This window comes from Chinchilla lanigera, unplaced genomic scaffold, assembly GCF_000276665.1.
Source record: "Chinchilla lanigera isolate Chin_1 unplaced genomic scaffold, ChiLan1.0 scaffold00139, whole genome shotgun sequence".
Lineage (NCBI taxonomy): Eukaryota > Metazoa > Chordata > Mammalia > Rodentia > Chinchillidae > Chinchilla > Chinchilla lanigera.
In genome coordinates this window covers 720017-740786 of record NW_004955540.1, presented here as the reverse complement: position 1 = coordinate 740786, position 20770 = coordinate 720017, and the positions used below count along the sequence as shown (strand labels likewise).

The following is a 20770-nucleotide window of genomic DNA, read 5'->3' as shown; positions in this document are numbered from 1 at the left end:
GGTACACATTGTACACATGTAGACTTAAAATTGGTAAGCTTTATTACATCTACCTTTTATCTACACATAAAACTACTAAAACAAAAAAAGACAACGTATGTATGCTGGAGGTGGTAGCAATAATATATTATGGTTTATGACTTATCACTCACCACGCATGTGGTAGCAAGAAATTGGAAACTCTGACTGAATAGATTCAAACACTAAAGAGGGTTTATCATTTCATAATGAAAGGATCACTACAGTTCAGGTGTGGGCTGTGCAAGGCCCAGCACCCAGTTCTTCAGTTCCTCCTCCTGTCTGTCTTCTTCATGTCTGAGTAGTTGCTTTCTCCTAATTATTATTTTTCATGATACTGAAACAGCTACCACCATCTTAGGCCTTACATCTGCACACTGTGCAGAAAGAAAAGTACATGAAAATTCTCTTCTATCAACCAGCAAACAGAAGTCAAGTATTGCATTCAAATTGGACACAACTTACATCCTAAGTTGAGATCATTACTAAAAGAAACCTCAGTTGCATGCTTCTCTATGAGACTTTCCTCATGCCCAAGAGAAGACCTGATCAGGGTAATGTGAAGAAAGACCCAACTTTTAAGATAGGTCTTAAAGTTAGCAGTGTGTTAACTCTACCCTAACCTCCCAGCAGCCAGCCAGGATAGAATTAATGCTGTGAAGGCAACCAAATTACAGAGTATATAAGTTTCAGAAACTGTAATACATACAGGAAAATAATCCAAACTGAGTAAATGAAGTAAAAAAAAAAAAAAACCCAGAAAGAAAGGAGATTTTAGACTAAGTATGGCAGAATCTACCTGTGATCCTAAATACTCAGGAGAGTGAAGCAGGAGGATCCAAGTTACAGGCCAGCCTGGGCAATTTAGACTGTTTTAAAATAAACAATAAAAATGTTAAAAGGGGTGCTAAGGATATAGTTCAGTAGTAGGGCATCCCTGGATTCAAGCCCTAGTAATTCAGAAAACAGGAGTTTTTGGAATTTGATATAATTCATAGCAGAAAATAATGAGGGGTAGAAAGATGATATAGTCAGGTGGTAGAGCACCGGCTCAACATGCAACAGCCCTAGGTTTGATCCCAGCACTGAAAAGGAAAAAAAGAAGAAAGAAAGAGAGAAAGAAAGAAAAAAAGAGAGAGAGGAGGAAAGGAGAGAAGAATAAGGGGAAAATGCTGGGTTTACATTATTTTTAATCTCACAGAACATGATCTAACAGAGTAAAATACGAAAGATCAGCATGGTATGAAAATTGTTATTTTTATTAGTTTTTTTTTTTTTGACAAATAAGTGTAACTCCCTAGCTGAGACTTCCTTCATCCTGGGGCACCTAACCTGCACCTGTTTGTTGTTATGTTGCTATAGAGCTGCTCTGAGGCGAACGTCTGGGCTCTGAGTTATTCCCACTCTTCAACACTAACATGGTTTATTCCCAATCTACGGTTTTCTTACTGCACAGTATTTCACACCAGCTACTGCTGTGCTGGGACAACTCTGAGACTCTGAAAGCCAGGTAAAAACTTGAGAAATCTGCTTAGGGAAGCTATTATGTTCTCCTCCTAGATGTTTATTTTTATCTTGTGGCTCTTTATGAGGGAAAATAGAATGGCAGTGTTGTTGATTTATTACATTAGCACATTTGCAGGATTGGTACACATAGTAACACGTTTTAATTCATTTTTACCGACTTCCTCTCCCCTCCCTTGGTCTTTTGATCTCCTTCTTTCTGCCTGATGGACCCACAGAGAGATTCCAGGCTCTTGTGTAGGACGTGTGAAGAATTGCAAAGCACACACTCAAAGGTAGCAGAAAAGCAGCTACACTGATTGAAGATTGCAGTGAGATTGCTTGGGAAGGCTCACACCAGCAGAAAGGAAAGGGTGGAGAGAGCAGAAGAGCTGGGTTGGGGGCAGCAAGGACATAACAGGTAAATTGGGCTCTGGAAGTTTAGAGGACATGTACCCCATCCTGGGGCCTGTTGCCAGCTCCCTGGGTGAGACTGACAGGAATGACTGGAGGTGTAGAGTCATCTCTGGGGCTTTTGATGAACATCAGTGTCCCAAATTCAATCTGATTAAATCATAGACATGAGGTGCAGCCCATATTCATGATCATTGCTGAGTTTGCAGTGGGAGGAGGTGACTGAAGGTTGATGCAGGATGTCGAAAGAGCACGCACTCTGGCCTGGGGCTGCAGGGGTTTCCTGGGTCTTCCTTATTTTATTTTCTGCATCTCTCAGAACAGTGCAAGGACTGGCCTTTGAGTGCTTTCTAAACTCAAGCTGGTGGAAGGGGTGCACTCCCAGCCCCCCACTGTCTATCTGTGCTGTCCCCACTTCCTGTTATAGCTTTCATTTTGTTCTTTATTTATATTTTGTGTTTCTCATGTAAGAAGAGCACTTTTTTGACATTTCCACTTTCTATGGTGTATGTCTGAGCTTCTACCAACTGAAAACCATGTTTTTGGCTTAACATTCATCATTTGAGAATTGCAAATGCTATGGAAAAAGAAATATACTAAGCCTTAGCAGTCATTTATATTCCAGTGGGAAAAAGATCTTCATAAGCAGGAGAGGAGGTGTAGAGAAGGGTCCTGAGGGTGCGAAGACAGTGGGGAATCCTAAGCGTTTTCAGAGATCCTGTTCTGATACAGGAGAATACACCTCCCAACATGTTTGATGTCAGATGTGTGAGTTCTGGTCCCTAACACTGATCAGTGAAGTCATTAATGAAAGGAAGAAGTTAGGAGCATTTTACTGGAATTGAGGAGAACAGCTCTTGGATTTCCAGGAGGGGCCCTCAGTGCATAGGACAGGGTCTTTGTCAGGAGTAATTTATACAGCAAAGTCACAACCTGGGTTCAATATCCATCAAATGACAACCCATGTATAGAAGTACAGGTATAGCAGCTTAAGTAATATCTAACAGGGAAATGAGTCACATAGTAAGAGTATATGGAAAGAACAAAGGCATTTTGAGAACAGGATGGGTCCAGATGCTTTGGCCACCCACCTGGGTGACAGATACCAATCTGGATTTACTGGACCATATGGTGCTAATTTTAGTATCAACTCAAGTTGTTGTTTATCCCTTAGGGAGGCATGGAGGCCTGGCCATTGCATCTCTGTCTGGAGGCCTAGCCTTCCTCAGATGTGTCTTTGGCTACAATTCTAATGTCTTCATTTTTGTGCTGACTTTCTTGAGAGCCTTGTCCCTCTCTGACTATATATTAATTTCTGTCTAACTTAGCTGTCTCTATTACTTCCACTACCAGGGATTCCTTGAAAGAAAAACTACAGTAGACAAGATAAACAATATTTGCTTTATAATTGTGCAGAGTGTATACCTGGATGGTATCTCAGCAGTTTTAATGACTGGAAATAAAGAAGCACTGGTATATTATCTTAGAAGGACAATGATACAGTTTATATCTAAATGTCTCCACACAGCCTCATGCGCTCATAGGTGAGGTTTTTGGGAGGTGACTGGATCAAGGGGGTGTGACACTCATCATTGGATTAGTCCATCTGTAAGTTTAGTATAGCTAGATGTGATGTTGTGAGGTGAAGCTTTGTTGGAGCAGGTGGTCACTGGAGCATGACCTGGAAGGATCTATGTCTTTCCCCCTTCCTCTGACCCCTCTCTTCTTCCTGCTGCCATGTCATGAAGTATTTCTCTTCTCCCAGCCACTCTGTCTTGGAGCCAGCAGACTATGAACTGGACCCTCTACAGACTGTGAGCAGAAATCAACCTCTCTTCTTTTCACTTGTGGATGTGGGGGATTATGTTTCCAGGAAAACAAAGTAACTGAGACAGATTTTGGTACCAGAACTAGGGTCACTGTCGTAGTGCTACCCAACCATATGGTTCAGAAACCTTTGGAACTAGCTTGCGGAAAGAGTTTGGAAAGGTTTGGAAATTCCACCTGGAGAAGCAGCCCTGGAATGATGTACATCAAGTCTGATGGGAGATTGTTCTCAGAGCTCAGAAGACCACATTACTGATAGAAATGCAGCCAATAAAGAACAGGCTCAGGAGGCTTCAGTTGAGAAGAAAGACTGCATTGGCAATTGAACACCAGGCCATGTGGGTTATGCTCTGTCTGAAAATTTATTGCATTTTGCTCATGTCCAGAGACATTGTGGGAGAATGAGATTAAGGGAGATGGACTAATTAGTGTTGCAGAAGAAATTTCAAGGAAGTCTAGTGCTGAGCTTGTGGCATGGCTATTGTTGGTCAGTTGTACCGTAATAAGAACAAAAGGCAGAACTGGATGATTTTAAAAGTTTGACTTTCACCAGAAAGGAAGCTCCTGTACAATTGTGGCTTGCAAAGATGAAGTAGAGGAGAACTTGTTTGCTGAAAAGATTTGCATTAAAAAGAAGTTAAGTATTTTGGAACCGGACTATAGAAGAAAAGGCCTAGAGGCAATGTGAGGAAACAACGCTCAATCCTTTGGCAGCTGAAAATTGTGAATGTGAAAGAATTTACTTTGAGAAGAGAGCCCAGAGCACTGAGTTCCAGAACTGTGGTAGCCTAGGGAATTTGCTGCTGGGGATTTGGCTCATCATGTAAAGTAACCCAGACACTTGACCACAACATCAAGAAAGAAGGAAGCCTGGCTACTGCTGCAGCTGACAGCAACTGTGGCTTCATTCACATGATGCCAGTTTCAGGCACAGAAAGCAAGAGTTGTGGGGTCAGGAAGGTTTCCACCCAGATTTTGGAAAAAAAACTGGGAGGCCAGGCAGTGTGTCCCTGAGAGGGCAGTGAAGCTGTGAGTGTGAAGCTGAAAGTGCAACGGAGACCCCAAAAGGTTGAGAAGCAAGAAATGCGAATCATCTGAGGAAAACTGCAGGGAGTGAGCAAAGCCACCCAACCAGAAGAGCCATGAGGTTTACAACCGACCATGCTGTAGGGACAGAACCACCCAAGCCCTTTGGTTGACAGCTTGCTACAGATTGCCCTGGATGCTGGACATGGAGCTACAGATTTAATGTTTGCTCTGCTTGGTTTCAGTCTTGCTTTAATTCCATTCCTTTCTGTCCCCCTATTTGTACCTTCTGGGATGAACATGTTTATCCTGTGCCATTGTATGTTGGGGGTGATTAATATTTTTCATTTTACAGGGGCTCACAGCTAAGAGTTTGCCTTAAATCTCAGAGGGTACTTTGAACTTAGACTTTTTAGCAATACTGAAACTGTTAAGACTTTGGTAATTCTGAGAGATGGACTAAGTTCATTTTGCATAAAGAAATATACATGAGTCTTTTTTGGGCTTGGGCAGAATGTTATGGTTAATATCTAGTTGTGTCCTCAAAGCCTCCTGTGCTCATAGGTGGAGCTTTGGGAAGTGAGCGGACCATGAGGGCTGATACTTATTGCTGGCTTAGTCCACTGCTGAGTTTATAGCTAGTTGTGATGCTGAGACTGAAAGCCTGTTGGAGGAGGTGGTCACTGTAGCCATGACCTGGAAGGGTCTCTCTTCTTCCTTCTTCCCTTGATCCTGCTCTCTGCTATTCATTGCCATATTATGAAGTATTTACCATCCTCCATGCCACCCTGCTCTGGACTATGGACTTAACCCTCTACAAATGGTGAGCCAAAATAAACCCTTCCTCCTTTAAATTGTAGGGTAAGGTACTGTGTCTCAGCAAAGAGAAAGTAACTGACACAGATAAGAGGCCATCATGGAACAGGGAAAATGTCTTCCCTGGGAAGCCTGGAAACCTGTCTTAAATATCAACTCTGCCACTTTCTGCTTACTATAGTCCAGGCAAGTTACTTGACCTTTTTAAACCTCCATTTCTATATTTGAAAATTAGGGATAATAAAACTTACCTCAGAGTATAATTACGACAATTAAACTGCAAGATATATGAGCAACCCTACATCATGTTATTCTAATATTAATGTCACTGAAGTAACTACTGTCACAGTGGTTGGGAGAAGGTGAACAAAAGGATAAAAAGGAGGAAGAATGCATTCTTGTACCTATAAGTTTTTAAGACAGGAAAAATCTAAAGCATTCTTTATATGCCTACTTTTATATCCAACATGACAGATAAGAGCCAGTGCAAAAGATTTAATTTTTATCTTTATGAGCTACACAGTGCCACCAAGAAGGTAGGGCATATAGTGATTTGTGCAGAAAATTAGCAATACAAAGCCAGTATCTATTAAGGTTAGGGCTGTAACTGGTTTGAAGTTTAGGGGTCAGGTAATGTTTCATGGAGAAAGCAACTCATTTTCCCCAAAAGACTGTTAGATACAAGAGAGTATAGTCATCTTGCCTGAGAGCCAAGTGATAGATGACCTGGGATCAGAACCAAAGAGCCCTGGCTGGTGTAGTGTCCCTTCAACAAGGAAGAAAACCAGGCTGTTCTGTCCTTGAGAGGTGAAGACCTGGTGCCCTTTCATGTGCTTATCCTCATCTCTTGAGCAGGAACCTCCACCCTAACGGGCAGCCCCGCTACTAACCAAGCAGATCCCAGCAGCAGACTTTCCTAACCCTGTAAGGTTCCAATTTCAAGGCAAAGTTTTGCCATAAACAAAAGTATTTTTTTCTTTCTGATAATGAAGGATTTGGTGTTGCCTGAGTTATAATTTTCCTCATCAGCAAAATGAAGATGTTGAACTACATTGTCACCATAAACAGTGTCTTTTACTTCCCTGCCACACTGTAATTATTTCCCATGGTGTTTTGAAGATTTTCTCCTAAATTAATTGTTGGACATCATTAGGACACCCCTTCATCATTGGAAATATGAAATACAGATAATTAGAAAAATGAGAGAACAGATGAGGACAAATAAGTAGAACAAGGCTAGTTTTTACATGCAGTTTACACTGCCTTATGTATGCAATTTCCTTGGGGAATTTAATGGGTCCCCAAGGAAATTCTAATGTCCCTTATGAAAAAAGCATGCCAATTTATATTTCTGGGCAATGTGTTATGCCAGCTTGATGTAAGGATGTAAGCATAATATAAGGGTAAAGTTGAAAATAAAATCAATATTATAAAATTGGATGGATCAAGAAATGCAGATCTTTAAATATAGCTTTTCAGTGGATGATATCTGTGTCTTCTTTCACTGCACAAAATAGCTGATATCTACCAGGTACTTTCTTTCAACTCCTCAGAGGAAAGCACTTCCATAAAATATGAGGTGCCACTTTGAGTGGTGAGCTTTGACCTCCAAACCCAGGGAGTCTGGACTGAAGCTCAAGGAACTGGAAACTCATTAGTTTTGCTTCACAGTTCTTTTCCAGTCATTCAGTTTGCTGTTACCCTTGATGGTGTAGATCTAAGAGTGAATCTTTCTTGTTTTTACCCATAATTCAACATATGGCTTTCAGTATTGAAAAGGTATTTATGCAATATAAGAGTGCTAGAGAAAAATAAACTGCAGGACTTAGCAGTTGTTCAACAAATCTTCCTTTCTCTGCCCCTCTCTAAGAATTACTGCACTGTAGGGAACACCATTCCCTTTCCCAGACACAGCAGCTTTGCTCTTATCAGAGATCTTGATCTTAACCAAACACTCTTACAATAAATCAGGCAGCCTGATGTTTGATGCCATTAGCCTCTGACCTCTGAAGAACTTCCTCAGAAGGGAGCTGATTACTTAGCAGAGTTTAAGGGACTTGGTCACCCAGAGAAAACACAAAAGCCAAAAGAATAGGACCAGGATTTAGTCACTAAAAAGCCAAAAAATTCTCTATTCAGGAGGACCTTTGAGGGAAAGAAAAGGAATGGATGGAGACTTTTGAAAAGCCATGCTATCGTAGGTTAAATATTTCTTCACCTCCACCCAGCTCAGTCAGTCCAAACATCCCAATATGGGTTCTTCAAGGTCCTAAGAGGCAGGGACTGCAATTACATTTCAAAATGACAACAAACACAAAAAATGTAATAAAAATGCCCCTTACTAATACAAAGACTGCATAATAGAAGAAGCATAAAATCATTTGTAATATTGAATGGAACATTTTTCCACGTGGGAGAAAAACACCAGGGTATGTTTGCTGCAAGGATTATCTTTTTACTTGGATTTTGTAAGTTAGTGCAAGATGCAGAAAGAACATTAACTGTAGTTAAAATTTTAGATAGTAAAACATGGAACTTGTGATAGTTACCTCACCCACACTGAAGAGCTCCCCCATAATTATATCCACTGGCACAAGCTGAAGATTGTCTCAACCAATTTTACGGTATTTGGGGCTTGCAATTATTTCCCACCATTCTATAGCCAAAGCATATAAACATTTGCTTTTCTGTCACTCTTTCTTCTGTTCTGATGATTTATTTGGAAGAAAACAATTTTCTAATTATAAAAATATAGTAAGTTGTAGATGACTTGGGGGAAACACTATTTTAAAGACCACCTCTCACACACAGATATTGGATGTCTTGTGCAGTCTGAGGCACATATTGATGACTTTTAATTTTAAAAGATGCTTCAGAATGGAACAGACAGATTTGGAATACTGAAGAAGAATATGTAGATTACAAATTTTTAAAAAATCAAGTTAGCCAAGGACTTAGACACACTAAGCATATTAATATGCAACCAACATTGACTAATACAGGACAAAAAAATAATAGTATAATATTAATAAGCCAAATAAGGCAGGATATTAAATGAAAAAGGACTTTAAAAGATATTTCCAAACTTCCAAAAATGAGTAAGCCACTAATGTTAAAATTTAGTTAACATGGCATGGTAAGTGACTTACAGAAGATATTTTGGGGCTCAAGAAAAATAAGAATTGGTTCTCATTGAGAAATTCTACCAAGTATTATTCCATCATTACTGCTATGTTTTTTCAACTCTTATAACACTTTCTAGACTTCAGAAACACAAACCACTACTTATTAGGGGCCAGGGATATAGCTCAGTGGCATAAGCACTTGCCTGGCAAGCCTGAGGTTGTGAGTTCAAGTCTTGGTACCAAAAAACAAACAAACAAACAAACACTATTCATTAAACAGTTGGGATTAAGAAAAGAAAGCCTAGCCATCATCTATCTCCCAAGAGCTCTGTAAGAACTATACAAGGCTTCACTTTCCTCACTTTTACAAGTAAAACAATGAAAATTCAGAGACATTAAAACTCAGGTCACACCGTTTATCAGTATTTTAAATATAATTCCAGATCTATTTAATCTTGGATTCAAATATTCTGCTCACTTGACCTTATTGCCTATGTAAACAAAACCCATTCACAAATAAATTGTCATGTAATGGAATGCCACTGGCGTTAGGATGAAGAAAGGAAGATTTAGGAGGGAATCACAAAGTCCCCGCAATGAATGTTGTAATACTCTAAATTGTCAGAGTGGTTCTATTGGCAAGATTTATCACTGGCAAATATATCTGTATATGAAGAAAGCTTCCATGTTTCAGAACACCCAAAACATTAAAAAAAAAAAAATGCTGTGCTGACCAATGATACTTCCTTTCCCCACAGGACACTCTCAAGGTAAATAGCAAAAAGGAACTGTCCTCCCTCCGAGCTACCTGCCCCTCAACAGCATAGAAATGTTTTCTAAAGAAAATCCATACAAGATTCTCAATTATATAAGGGGAAGTATTTGGGGTGAAATTCTCCTTAAAATACAGGGAATCAGGCAGAACATCAGAGCAACTCCCTGGAGATCAAAGAATGACTGCTTTTAGGGCAGCCAGACTGAGGGTCAAAAAGGGCCCAGTAGAGAAATGAAGTGGCCTCCAAGGTGGGTATGGGAAGGGAGAAAGGGAATCGAGTCAGGTAAGTTCATAAACTAGACAAATCCCATCACATCAACTTCATAAGCAACAGAGCAAATCTAATGGCACGGCTACCTCTCCCCTTCTCCATGTGCTCTTCTATGGCCGTTTCCATTCTAGATACATTTAAATTCATCTTCATTAAGCCATTATTTTAGAGAGGAGAGGACACATGAAAAGGGGATGCTGCAGCCCTTTAAACTTGTTAATTTTCTTCACTTTTTCATGTAAAGCAGGAATATCAACACCTCCACAAATTATTAAGTAGGATGACCTCATAGCGCTGCCGACAAGTGACTGACATGTCAACAGGACACCAAGAAAGCAAGACAGCACCTATGGCAGCACCCATGGTGTACCTCAAGGCGGAGCCCTTTCCCCTCATGCATAGGGCTCTGGTTCAATACCCAGCACTGCAAATAAGAAAAACAGGTAAAAGGTAGGGTGGAGTGGGATTGAAAATGATCAAGATACTTTAAATTCATTTACCAACTTCCCAAAATAAAACTCACCATTCTGTGTTATGAATGTCCTAAAAAAGAAATTCACAAGTGGTGCTAGTTATTCCTAGAATAAGTATTTTCTTTTAATTGGTATTATTTTCATGATGCATAAAACAATTATATCAAGATTAACCCCTGGACCTTTTGTGAATCTAATTGCTTCAAACTGAGATTACTTTTCCCTTTGTTATGGTTCCTATTCCTTGCTGGAAAAGGTATTTCTTACATCTATTTATTGTTGTTGTTATTACTATATGCACATTCTAAATCATCTGTAAAATTTCCATCTTGCTCTCTCTGTCCCCCAAGAATATTCATTTTCCTCCAATCCCTCTCACTGAGAAAGCCTCTTGGGGCCAGGTGCCATCTCCCCACAGCTCTCTCTCCTGGTTTCCACATCGGTTTCCCCCATCACTTCAGTGCCTTTGACCACTGACACACTGGCAACCAGCTAATCACTGCCTGCTTCCTTACTTATGACCCCCTGGCCTTTAGGAAACACTATGTTATGGTGACACTGAGTTCTTTAGATGCTCACAAGTCAATCTGGAAACTCAGACCCTAAATTGAAAACACATTCCAGCCAAAATGAGGTGCAGCTTGTCCTGTATGTGGTGTTACTGTAGGCAAAAGGGGAAACAGACAGCCCATGTCTTGCTGACCAGGATCCAACCCTTTCTTTGGAGGTTTCCCATCAGTCATTTCCCCCCTTTTCTGAGCCTACATGGTTTCAGCCTTGACTGCTTTTAGCCAGAATAATGAGGAAAGCTGATAAGATTGGAGAACAGGCCTCATAGGCCCCCAGAGGGAGGGCCCCCAGCACATGGGGAGCCATGCGGCCGAGAGCGCTGTTGCGTGCCTGCCCTTAGGCCGGCCACTGCTGCTCAATTGAGATCTATCATGACACAGAGAAACAGTGAGACAATTGGCCCACCATGCACGGACTGCAGTTGCCCACCCACGGATGTGTGTGAATCATTCAAACTTTGAACAACCCCTGGGAATACATGCCATACAACGGGCCACTCTTGCTCCTGACATTGAGAACAGGAAAGGTCCAGAGCCAGCGGAGGAGCAGCTGCTGAACAAGGACTCAGAGAACATGAGAATGCAGACTAAGCCCACAGAGTCAGAGGTCCAGTGGACTGGGGTCACGAGAGCCACTCGGAAGCTGTAAACCAGGAGGACCTTGCACAACACATGCAGAGACTCACTGGAAGCCATTCTTCCCCTGACAGTACAGGCTGTGGTGGAGCTCTGGAGAAGTCTGCAGCAGGATTCCTGTTGCCTGTGCTGACAGTTGGGGAGAGGACACTAACTGGTTGTGGGGTCCCAATGCGATGGGAAGCTGGAGAGAAAACGCTACAAAAAATGGCTTTCACCCCAGATGACTCACTTGATTTTTGACAACCCTTAGGCTGTAACTACTTGTTAGATCCTTCTTGTGTATCTCTGTCTTCCTGAGAAACCACTTTGAAGATACCACCATGTATTACAGCAGTGATTGATATTTTCCTACTAATCTATCCATAACTCTGTAATGTTTGTGTTGTTCCTATCCTATTTCATAAATGGATCCATGTTTATTATTATGTGTTTCCTACAACAACCATTGAGAACTATTGAATGATTATTCAGTAGGTCACTCATGTATAGTTCTATTTATATTCTTTAGAAGCCACTTTGAAGGTACCTTAGTACAACAACTATTGATAATCTCCTACCTCTTTTGTCTGTAACTCAGTATCATTTGTCTACTTGTTTTCCTGAGAAACTATCTTATAGATAACAATATGTAAAACAATAACCATTGATAATTTCCTACCACTTTGTCTGTAATTTAGTAAGCCCCTCCTATTATTATGTTATCCTTCTTTTACTCTTTAAAATAAAAAAATTAAAAAAAACAAAAACAAAAGATTGGAGAACAGGCCCCATTAAAGAAGAACCTTTTGGTGGGACACATATTCAATACTGAGGGCTTTTGTACTAAGCTACATCCCCAACCATTCTTTTAGCTTATTTTGGAGTAGGGTCTGCTAAATTGGCCAGACTGTGCTTGAAGTTGCCGGGCTCTTGCCTCAGCCTCCCAGGATGCTGGTATTACAGGCATGCACCACCATACTGTACTCAGAACCCATGTTTTATGAATGGAAGAGAGAGCCCTTTTTCCATATCCTGGCCCCAACTCACACAACACGGTCAGAACTGCTCACATCTTTTCCTGAAATCCTGTGCTTTTCTGAGGAGCTATATCTTGTCCTGAAATCTTGTGATTTCTGATTGAGGAAAAGTACAAGCTAATGTATCCTCTCCCATCCCTTTAGAACTAAGATTCATGGAGTACTTCATCTGCATGGAGGGCTATCTGCTGGAATAACTTGTTTTTTCATATATATTAGTCTAAATTCTCCACTTTTAAGAGTATTTGCTATTTTCAGATTCCCTTATCATAAGGTTGGTAGAACAGACAAAAATTGTAATTGCTAAATATATGATAAATTTCAAATCAGTAAATGAAATTACAACTAAGAATACCCTCCTCCACTGCACCTCCTTCTTTTATTCATTAGAAATTAATTTCTGACTTGTGCAGCACAAATGTATCATCTACCATGGTTCTCATGCAGAAGCAGGGCTGCGGTGAGGACAGCTACAGACAATCACAGTGGTAGCAACAGCCAGCAATGACACAGCTCTTCCTGTGTTCAAGGGTAGTGTTTGTATTAGACAAGGGAATGTTAGTTACAATTACAAAGAAGACCCTAAAATTAACTGGTCCTGAATAAAACTTTCTCATTCACACAAGTTGAAGCTTCCCCTCTTTGTGGGCATTTAAGGACCAAGATGACTTTTGTGAGACCATTTGTAGGACAAAGTCTCTGAGTTCGCCACAGTCAGCAGCATTCCCTTCATCGGCAAGAAGAAAGAGAGGAAGTCCTGGATCAAAAAGGTTTCCTTACTCAAGTGAGGAGGAGCACAGCCACATCTCTGCCACTGGAGTGTTGTGGTTTGGGGTTATTTTGCAAGGGGAAACACATAATACAGGACACATATTTTACAGGATTATTTATCTAGTCACCCAAAGAATGATATACAGCCAGGTGCAGTGGCGCACACCTGCAATCCCAACATTCAGGAGGCTGAGGCAGGAGGGTCGTTGCTAGTTCAAGACCAGCCTGGGCTACAAAGTGAGCTCAAGGCCAGCTTGAACTGCATAGTGAGACCCTATCTCAAAAAGACGAAAACAAAACAAAACAAAACAAAGAATGATATACAAAAGAGTGCAGGAAATCTGTCCACACACTAAAGACCAGAGAACCCAGTTGAAGACTGGATCCCATAGAAATGTCCTGCATGAGTTCAGCTGAAGACCTAGAACCCATAACAGTGCCTCCCATGAGTCCAACTGGAGGCCTAGAGCCTGTGACAATATCTCATGCAGGCCTATTTCATGGATCTGCACTGGGAAGGTGCAAAGGTTTGTGGTAGAATCTAGAAAGTCTGTGCCAGTGGGATAAAGGATCTGTGCTAGCAGGCTGACGGATCTGCACTGGAGCCAGGGAATGACATGCAAAGTAGGGATCAGAGCTCCCCTGAAAAGTACCACAGCCACCCTCAGCAACAGTGAGGTCCCGAGCTCCTCCAGTTATCAGGACAGCTGAGTTCCCATCAGGAAAGCCAATGTGACAAGCTTCTTCAGGAGACTGAGCAGTGTACCATCTTCCCCTCCAGAGTCAGTAAGTGATGCTCAGAGTGAGGACCAGAGCTCCCCCAAAGTGAACCAAAGCCATTCTCAGTGCCAACAAGGTCCCAAGCTCCTTGTAGGATGAAAACATCCAAGTTCATCCAGAAAGCCAACATGACAAGCTCCTTACAGCTTTTACCAGCTCCCAACTGCCTCTGTCATCTCCCAATAGCCTCTCCCAGCTCCTTCTCTAGTTCTGCCTCTTATGATGCTGTTAACAGTCCCCAGGTAGGCCTCCCACACCCAGCACCATGCTTACTCAGTTCAGCTGGGGGTTACAAGTTGACCACCACTTGTCAGTCTACCACATGGAGTAAAGAGGATAATGGATTTTGGTAAACAATTGTTTATGTCATATCTGATTGAATCTTCAGAAACAGCCTTATGAAAATGGGTTTAAAGTAGGGCCTCATGGCACACATCTCTAATCCCACATTCTAGAAGCCTCAGGCAGAAAAATCATAAGTTCAAGCCCAGCCTGGGGGACCTAGAAACTTAGCAAAACCCAGTCTCAAAACAAAAATATAAGACCTTTCTAAAAAAAAAAAAATACTGGAAACAGCCCAGTGAGAAGGGCATTGGTTCAATCTCCAGTATTATAAAAAGAAAAAACCAAAAAAGGATCAAGAAATGTCTTCAAATGCCTACCATAATCTCTGAAGTCTTATAAGGACAAAATAAATTGAAATTATTATTTGCAGTTTCTTATTACAAAAAATTCAATGGGATGTAAACATTTGTTTGCCATTATATTATATGTGATGTGGCTGAGATGGCACTCTGTAATGGGTGATGTCAACTTGAAAATTTTAGGAGTTTAACTAAGTGACTAAGCAGGAGGCCAGGGCCCTCACTTGGACCTCAGCCTGTGCAAGAGGAAGACATGGAGATAGTGTGGTTGTAGAGCACCCATCCTAGGGTGGGTAGCCAGCATACAATATAAGGGAGAAAAAGAGGCTTGCTCTCCCCCATTTTTGCTCTTAGTGCTTTTGCTGTCTTCTGCTGCCTTGAACTGTTGTGCCAGGCCACCCTGCCTTGGAACCAGCTCATTATGGACTGAAACCTCTACAAACTGTGAGCTAAAGAAACCTTTCCTTCCTTAATTTTGGGTGTCAGGTATTTTGTCTTTGTAACAAAAGAAAAATAACTAAGACACACTCCTAGATTTTTGTTATTGCTAATTTCCAAGTTAACAATTGAATTGTTATTGCTAAACTAAAAATACTATGATTCTACAGTTGCAAATTTTTCCATGTTTCAAGAAACAGAATATTGGAGGGCAGAGTGTGTTTTATAATGGAGATATCACCCAAAGATTTTATTGACTATAACAATGGAACAAGTTTGATAAAAGTCATGGTATATCTCTGTGGATTGTTTCCTTTACTGAGATACTTATTTTTGGTAAGTGGAACCACATAGCCCCAAGCTTGTATCTTTTGGTATTCATAAAGAAATGTATAGCCAAGCATGGTGGAGTGTGCCTGTAATCCCAGCACTCCAGAGGCTGAGGCAAGAGGACTGCTGAGAGTTTGAGGCCAGCCTAAGCCATATAATGAATTCAAGGCCAGCTTCTGGTCTGCATAGTGAGATTCTGTCACAGAGAGAGAGGGAGAGTGAGAGAGAGGGAGAGAGAAAACAAAGAAAGAAAAAGAAAGGATGAAAGGAAAAGAGAGAGAATGAAAGAAAGAAAGAAAGAAAGAAAGAAAGAAAGCAAGCAAATGTGTATGTATGTATGTACCTGTGAGATTCCTCTACTCAGACCCCTGTTCCTGGCTTAGTGAAAAACAATGCTTCTTTTCCTAAAAAAGACATGAGTGAATTTATCCTGTGCTATTGGCACTTGAGATTCAAAACCTTAAGCAAATAAGCTAAACTCTCATGGTACAATTAGGTACCATGTCTGCCAGCCAAAAGGGACCTAGGGATCAGAGTGGCATCCCTTGTATTAAAAATGGTCAGATCCTCAGCCTGCTGTGGCTGTGACTGGAGTGACTTAGAACACTCTTAAGATTTTATTTTTCAACCCAAAAGTGAACTTTTCAAACAGAAACAACATGAACAAAAATAAATGCTAAGTGCCAAATAAATATTTCAGTACTGCCTTAAACTTAATAGTTTATTCTTTTTAAAATTCCATGTGCTTAATATGATTGATTTACTTGTTAAGCAAATATCATTGTACTTTCTGTGTACTAATTTCCTATCATGTGTGCTAAAGACACAAGAGTGGCTGGCCACTTTGGCTCATGTCTGTAATTTCAGCTACTAGGGAGACTACAGCAGAGGGTCACAAGTTGAAGGCCAGCCTGGCCAGCCTAGTTAGATCCTGCCTCAAAATCTAAAATTGAGCTGGGCAGTAAAGTGTAAAATACTTGTTTAGCATATGTGAGGCTGGATTCAATCCTCAAGACTACAAAAAAAAAAAAATACAATAGTGTACAAGGTAGACATAGTTTTTGCCATACTGGAAAGGCAGAATTTTAAATAATACTAATAAACGTATGCATAAAGAATTTACAAAGTTTGATAAATCCTAAAAAAGAAATAAACAGAGTAGTGCTATAAATAGCCATGGGAAGAGATCCACTTTAGGAATAGTGATAGTGATAGTGATAGTGATAATGTGTCAACTTGAGTTAGAAACACCCAACAGATTGGCTCAGCACAGCTCTGCATGAGGGTGATGGATTTACTGAAGATGGAAGAACCACAATGGGTATGGTTGACACCAACCAATAGGCTTGTAGCCTGGACAGAAAACAAGGGAAAGCAAGAAGGCTCACTTCTGTGCTTTGGAAGAGCTCCAGTCTTCAATTGGGTGCCTATCTCCTGGCTCCCATCACAGACCCTCTAGCCTCCTCATACAGATCTCGCAGGCCTCCACAGTGAGCTCCAGGCCTTTAAGATTTGACTGGACTGTCGGATCCCCAGTGTGGCCATGTAAAAATGCCCCAAGTGTGGCTGTAGAAGTGGCACTGTCTGTTCTGCACCAATGCATCTCCCCAGCCACCCTCTGAGAAGTCACACATTCCTAGTGGAGCAAGTATGAAGCCTCTGGCTTCCTGGATGAGGCTCCCATGCTTAAGAATGTCCACCCACTGCCTGTTCAAAAGAAACTCCTCAATTTCCCAGTGTTGCTTTCCTCCTTCAGGATTTTTCCAGAAATATTATTGAATTAGGCAATGCTGAGAAAAGTAAAAATTTTCAGTTCCATCTCCTTTGCTTTAGTTCATGCTTGTCCTTCCCAAGCATCTGTGCACAGAACACACAGCAAACCCTCTGCCTCCAATGTGAAGTTCCTGAGCCTTGGCTGACATGACCCACTTCTCTCCTGCGGTCCCAACTCACAGTCTCTGCCTCTTCTCAGGACCCACTGAACACTGGGGAAAGAGAAGAAAAGGAAGGGAAGTAGAAGGGGAAGAAGGGAGAGAGGGAGGGAAAATCTCACCACATTAATTAAGCACAGGCCAATTGTTCAGCAGTTTTCATAACGCATAGATAAAATATCTGAGATCAATACCACACGCTGTTACAGTTTGGACCAGAAATATCCCCAAAGGTTCAGGGGTCTGGAGGACAGGCTTTCAAAGGTGAACGGATTGTGCACTGCTCATCTTCTTAGCAGACTGCTACACTGATGGCTCCCAGCGGAGTGTGCAGTTCGAAGCCAGGGCCTGGGGCTGGAGCAAGCGGGTCGCTAGGGATGTGATCTGGAAGTACATCACGTTTTCTATCTAGATGTCCCCCAAGAACCTCGTGGGCCCTTTGGCAGGGCTTTTTTTGTTTGTTTGTTTTTTGTTTTTTTTTCTGGTACTGGGGATCGAACTCATGACCTCACACTTGCCAGGCAGGCGCTATGCCACTGGGCTAAATCCCCAGCCCCGGCAGGGCTTTTAGAAGATAGCTACACCATGGGGGCTGACAGCTGGCCTGCATTGGGAGGTGGGCTCTGGACAGAGGGTGGCTCTCAGGGGCATACCTGGCTGGGAAGAGTTTACTCACCCCATCCCCAGCTCCTCTCTTCACTCCACCTGCTGTCCACCAGGCCTGAGTAACTCTGCTCGGCCAGGGCTTCCTGCCAGGCCACCCTGCCTCAGTGCTAGTCAACCATGGACTCAGGCTCTAAACTGAGCCAGTGTAAACCTCTCCTCTCTGAAGCTGATGCTGTGGGGCAGTGTGTCTCAGCAAAAGGAAGATGACTAAGAGAGAGGGTGTCTGCCTTTGTCTCAACCCTTCCTCTTTCTCTGGCTCTTCCAGACTCTGCTCCAGCCACCATGGAAGGCTGCTTCCCTCCCGGGTGCTCTCTGTGGTGCTTCTGCCTTGGCACCAGCCAGCCACGGGCTGCAAGCTCTGAACTGGTGAGCCAAAGTAAGTCCTCTCCCCCTGGGCTGTGTACCTCAGGTGTTTGGTCCCAGCTGACTGATGTGCAATCGATAATGAGGCACTGTGTGCTGAGCATTCACCACCCAGGACCAGGGACTTTCTGGTCTGTCTACTCACACTGTAACCCTGCACAGTGCCCTGTAGTGTGTACTTGATTCTCCCTCCTTCCCTGGTGAGGAAACTGAGAGCCATGAAAAGTAAACTAGGGCCCAAGGTTACAAGGCCATACACTAATTCTGATGATGTCTTTGTACACATTTAAGAAAGAGAGTAATAGTTAATTTTATGTGTCAACTTGACTGAGTTAAGGGTTACCCACATAGCTGGTAAACCACTATCAGGCTGTGCTTGTGATGTCTTTCCAGACACAAGCCTTGCCGATGTCGGTGAGCACTGTCCAATCCACGGAGGATTCAGACAGAACCTAGGGTAGAGGAAAGACAAATTCTCTCTCCCTTCTTGAGCGAGGACAGCTATCATCTACTGCCCCTGGAAGGTGCAGAGAACCTGATTCTCTGATTTTTTAAACTCTGAGAATTACACCAGCACCCTTCAAGTCCAGTCCTCAAGCCAGCAGCCTCAGACTAGCAGTGATAGCATCAGTCCCCTGGTCCTCCAGCCTCAGTCACATGGAATTACACTGATGGCTTTTCTGCATCTCTAACCTGTTATCCTACATATCTGGGGACTTCTTGGCTCCATTATTGCATGAACCAATTTATATTTTTTAAAAAACCTCTCTTTGTCCCTGTCTCTCCCCGTCCCTTCCTTCCCCTCATGAGATTTTGGTTAGTTTTCAAAATTATAAACTAACCTCAACTTCGAGGTAGCTTTCTTTCCCATTTGAAAGGGCTAAGCTGTGAAGACCCTGGAGCTCACCGCGAAGCTTTGCAGCGCGGTCTTTCACTCCTCTTGGACTTCCTCGGAGCTGAGCAGGTCGGGAACAATTGGGGCCATGTCCCTGAGAGCCAACGGGGATGCTCCAAGTCCAAGGGTCTGGAAGGGTCTGGAGCATGCAGAGGGATGGAGGTTGTAGGAGGGTCTGAGAATCGAGTGAGGCTCACACATCTGGAGTCTACCTCATGGTGTGCCTCGTTAATTTTGGGGATTTGGACCCCTTCCCCCTGTCTTGGTTACTTTTTTCTCGTTGCTGGTACAAAATACCTGACGCCCAAAATTAAGGAAGGAAAGGTTTATTTCGCTTACAGTTTGTGGAGGTTTCAGTCCGTACTTGGCAGATTACAAGGAAGACTGGCACATGGCAGAGAGCTACGGCTCATGGCGGCAAAACACAGCAAAGCAACAACCACACACCAGGGTGGAATCGGGGAGGAATGGCCTCAAGCACTCTTTTCCTCTCCCTTACATACGCAAACTATCCACCCCAGGGCGGGTGAAGCTCTCACACCCATAATCAAACTCTAAAAGCCTGCCCCATGGCCGTATGAGGCTTTGAGGGGACACACAGACATAAACCATAACATCCCCAGAGGTTTGACTTAGGACAACTGGGAAAGTCAGTGTACACTGAAGCCTGGGTGGCAGATGACCATGCTGTGGCCACGGCCAGTGTCAGAGTTTTGGTCCCAGCAAGGTGAGCTGCCACTGGAAGACAGGGGTGGTGGGCTCTGTGCAGGGCGCAGGAGAGAAGGGGGAGAGGCAGGCGCTGGGAGCATGGGCTGTTCGCTGCCCAGTCCCCTTGGGACTGGCACAGAGGACCTTTCGGTCCAAACCCTTGACCCAACATCTCCGGGTCAGGCAACCGAGCCAAAGGAGAGTCTACAGCTGTTTTCGGACGAAGGCCACGCGTCTCCAGCCATGTCCATTGCATTTAGGAAATGTGTGCTGAGCACATGGAAACACTCCGCATTTAAAGGCTTGCGTTTTTTCCAGCTAAGAGCATAAGCTCCACATCACTGAGGTCTGAGTTCAAATTCCAGAAAGGCGCCCAAGGGGTGCGCCCCTAACTTCTCCCACAACTTGAACTCGCCCAGGCCGTGCAGGTGGCTGCTTTTCCTTCGGACCCTGTCATCCAAGCAGCAATTGCGTTTCCACGAAGCCTTGTTTTACTTTGGCCTCGACCTATGCTCTGGTTTTTATTTTAATAATGTACTTAAGTGGTCATTTTTCTAAATAAGCAGAATTTTTAAAATAACAGACCTACCCTAGGACTGAGGCCAAAGGGTTTTCTGGGGAGCAGAGTGCGCGGGAATTCCCAGGGCAGGGTTGGCCGCGCTGGAGGCCGGGACTCGGGGGAGACTCGGCGCGGCTCTCGGGGAGGCGGCGCCGGAGCCCCGCGCGAGGGGTCTGGCGGGTGTGCACCGGGCGGCGTTCCGACCGCCGGGAG

At 42.9% G+C, this 20770-nt stretch overlaps 1 long non-coding RNA gene across 1 annotated transcript in view; it reads left to right on the top strand.

Annotated features, from left to right (window-relative positions):
- Window positions 1-1404: 1404 nt before the first annotated feature.
- LOC106147288 overlaps window positions 1405-20770 on the top strand; it is a 58255-nt gene continuing 38889 nt past the window's right edge. The window contains exons 1-2 of the long non-coding RNA XR_001232111.1: window positions 1405-1528; window positions 18298-18408. This is a non-coding gene — a long non-coding RNA (uncharacterized LOC106147288). The remainder of the gene's footprint in view (window positions 1529-18297; window positions 18409-20770) is intronic.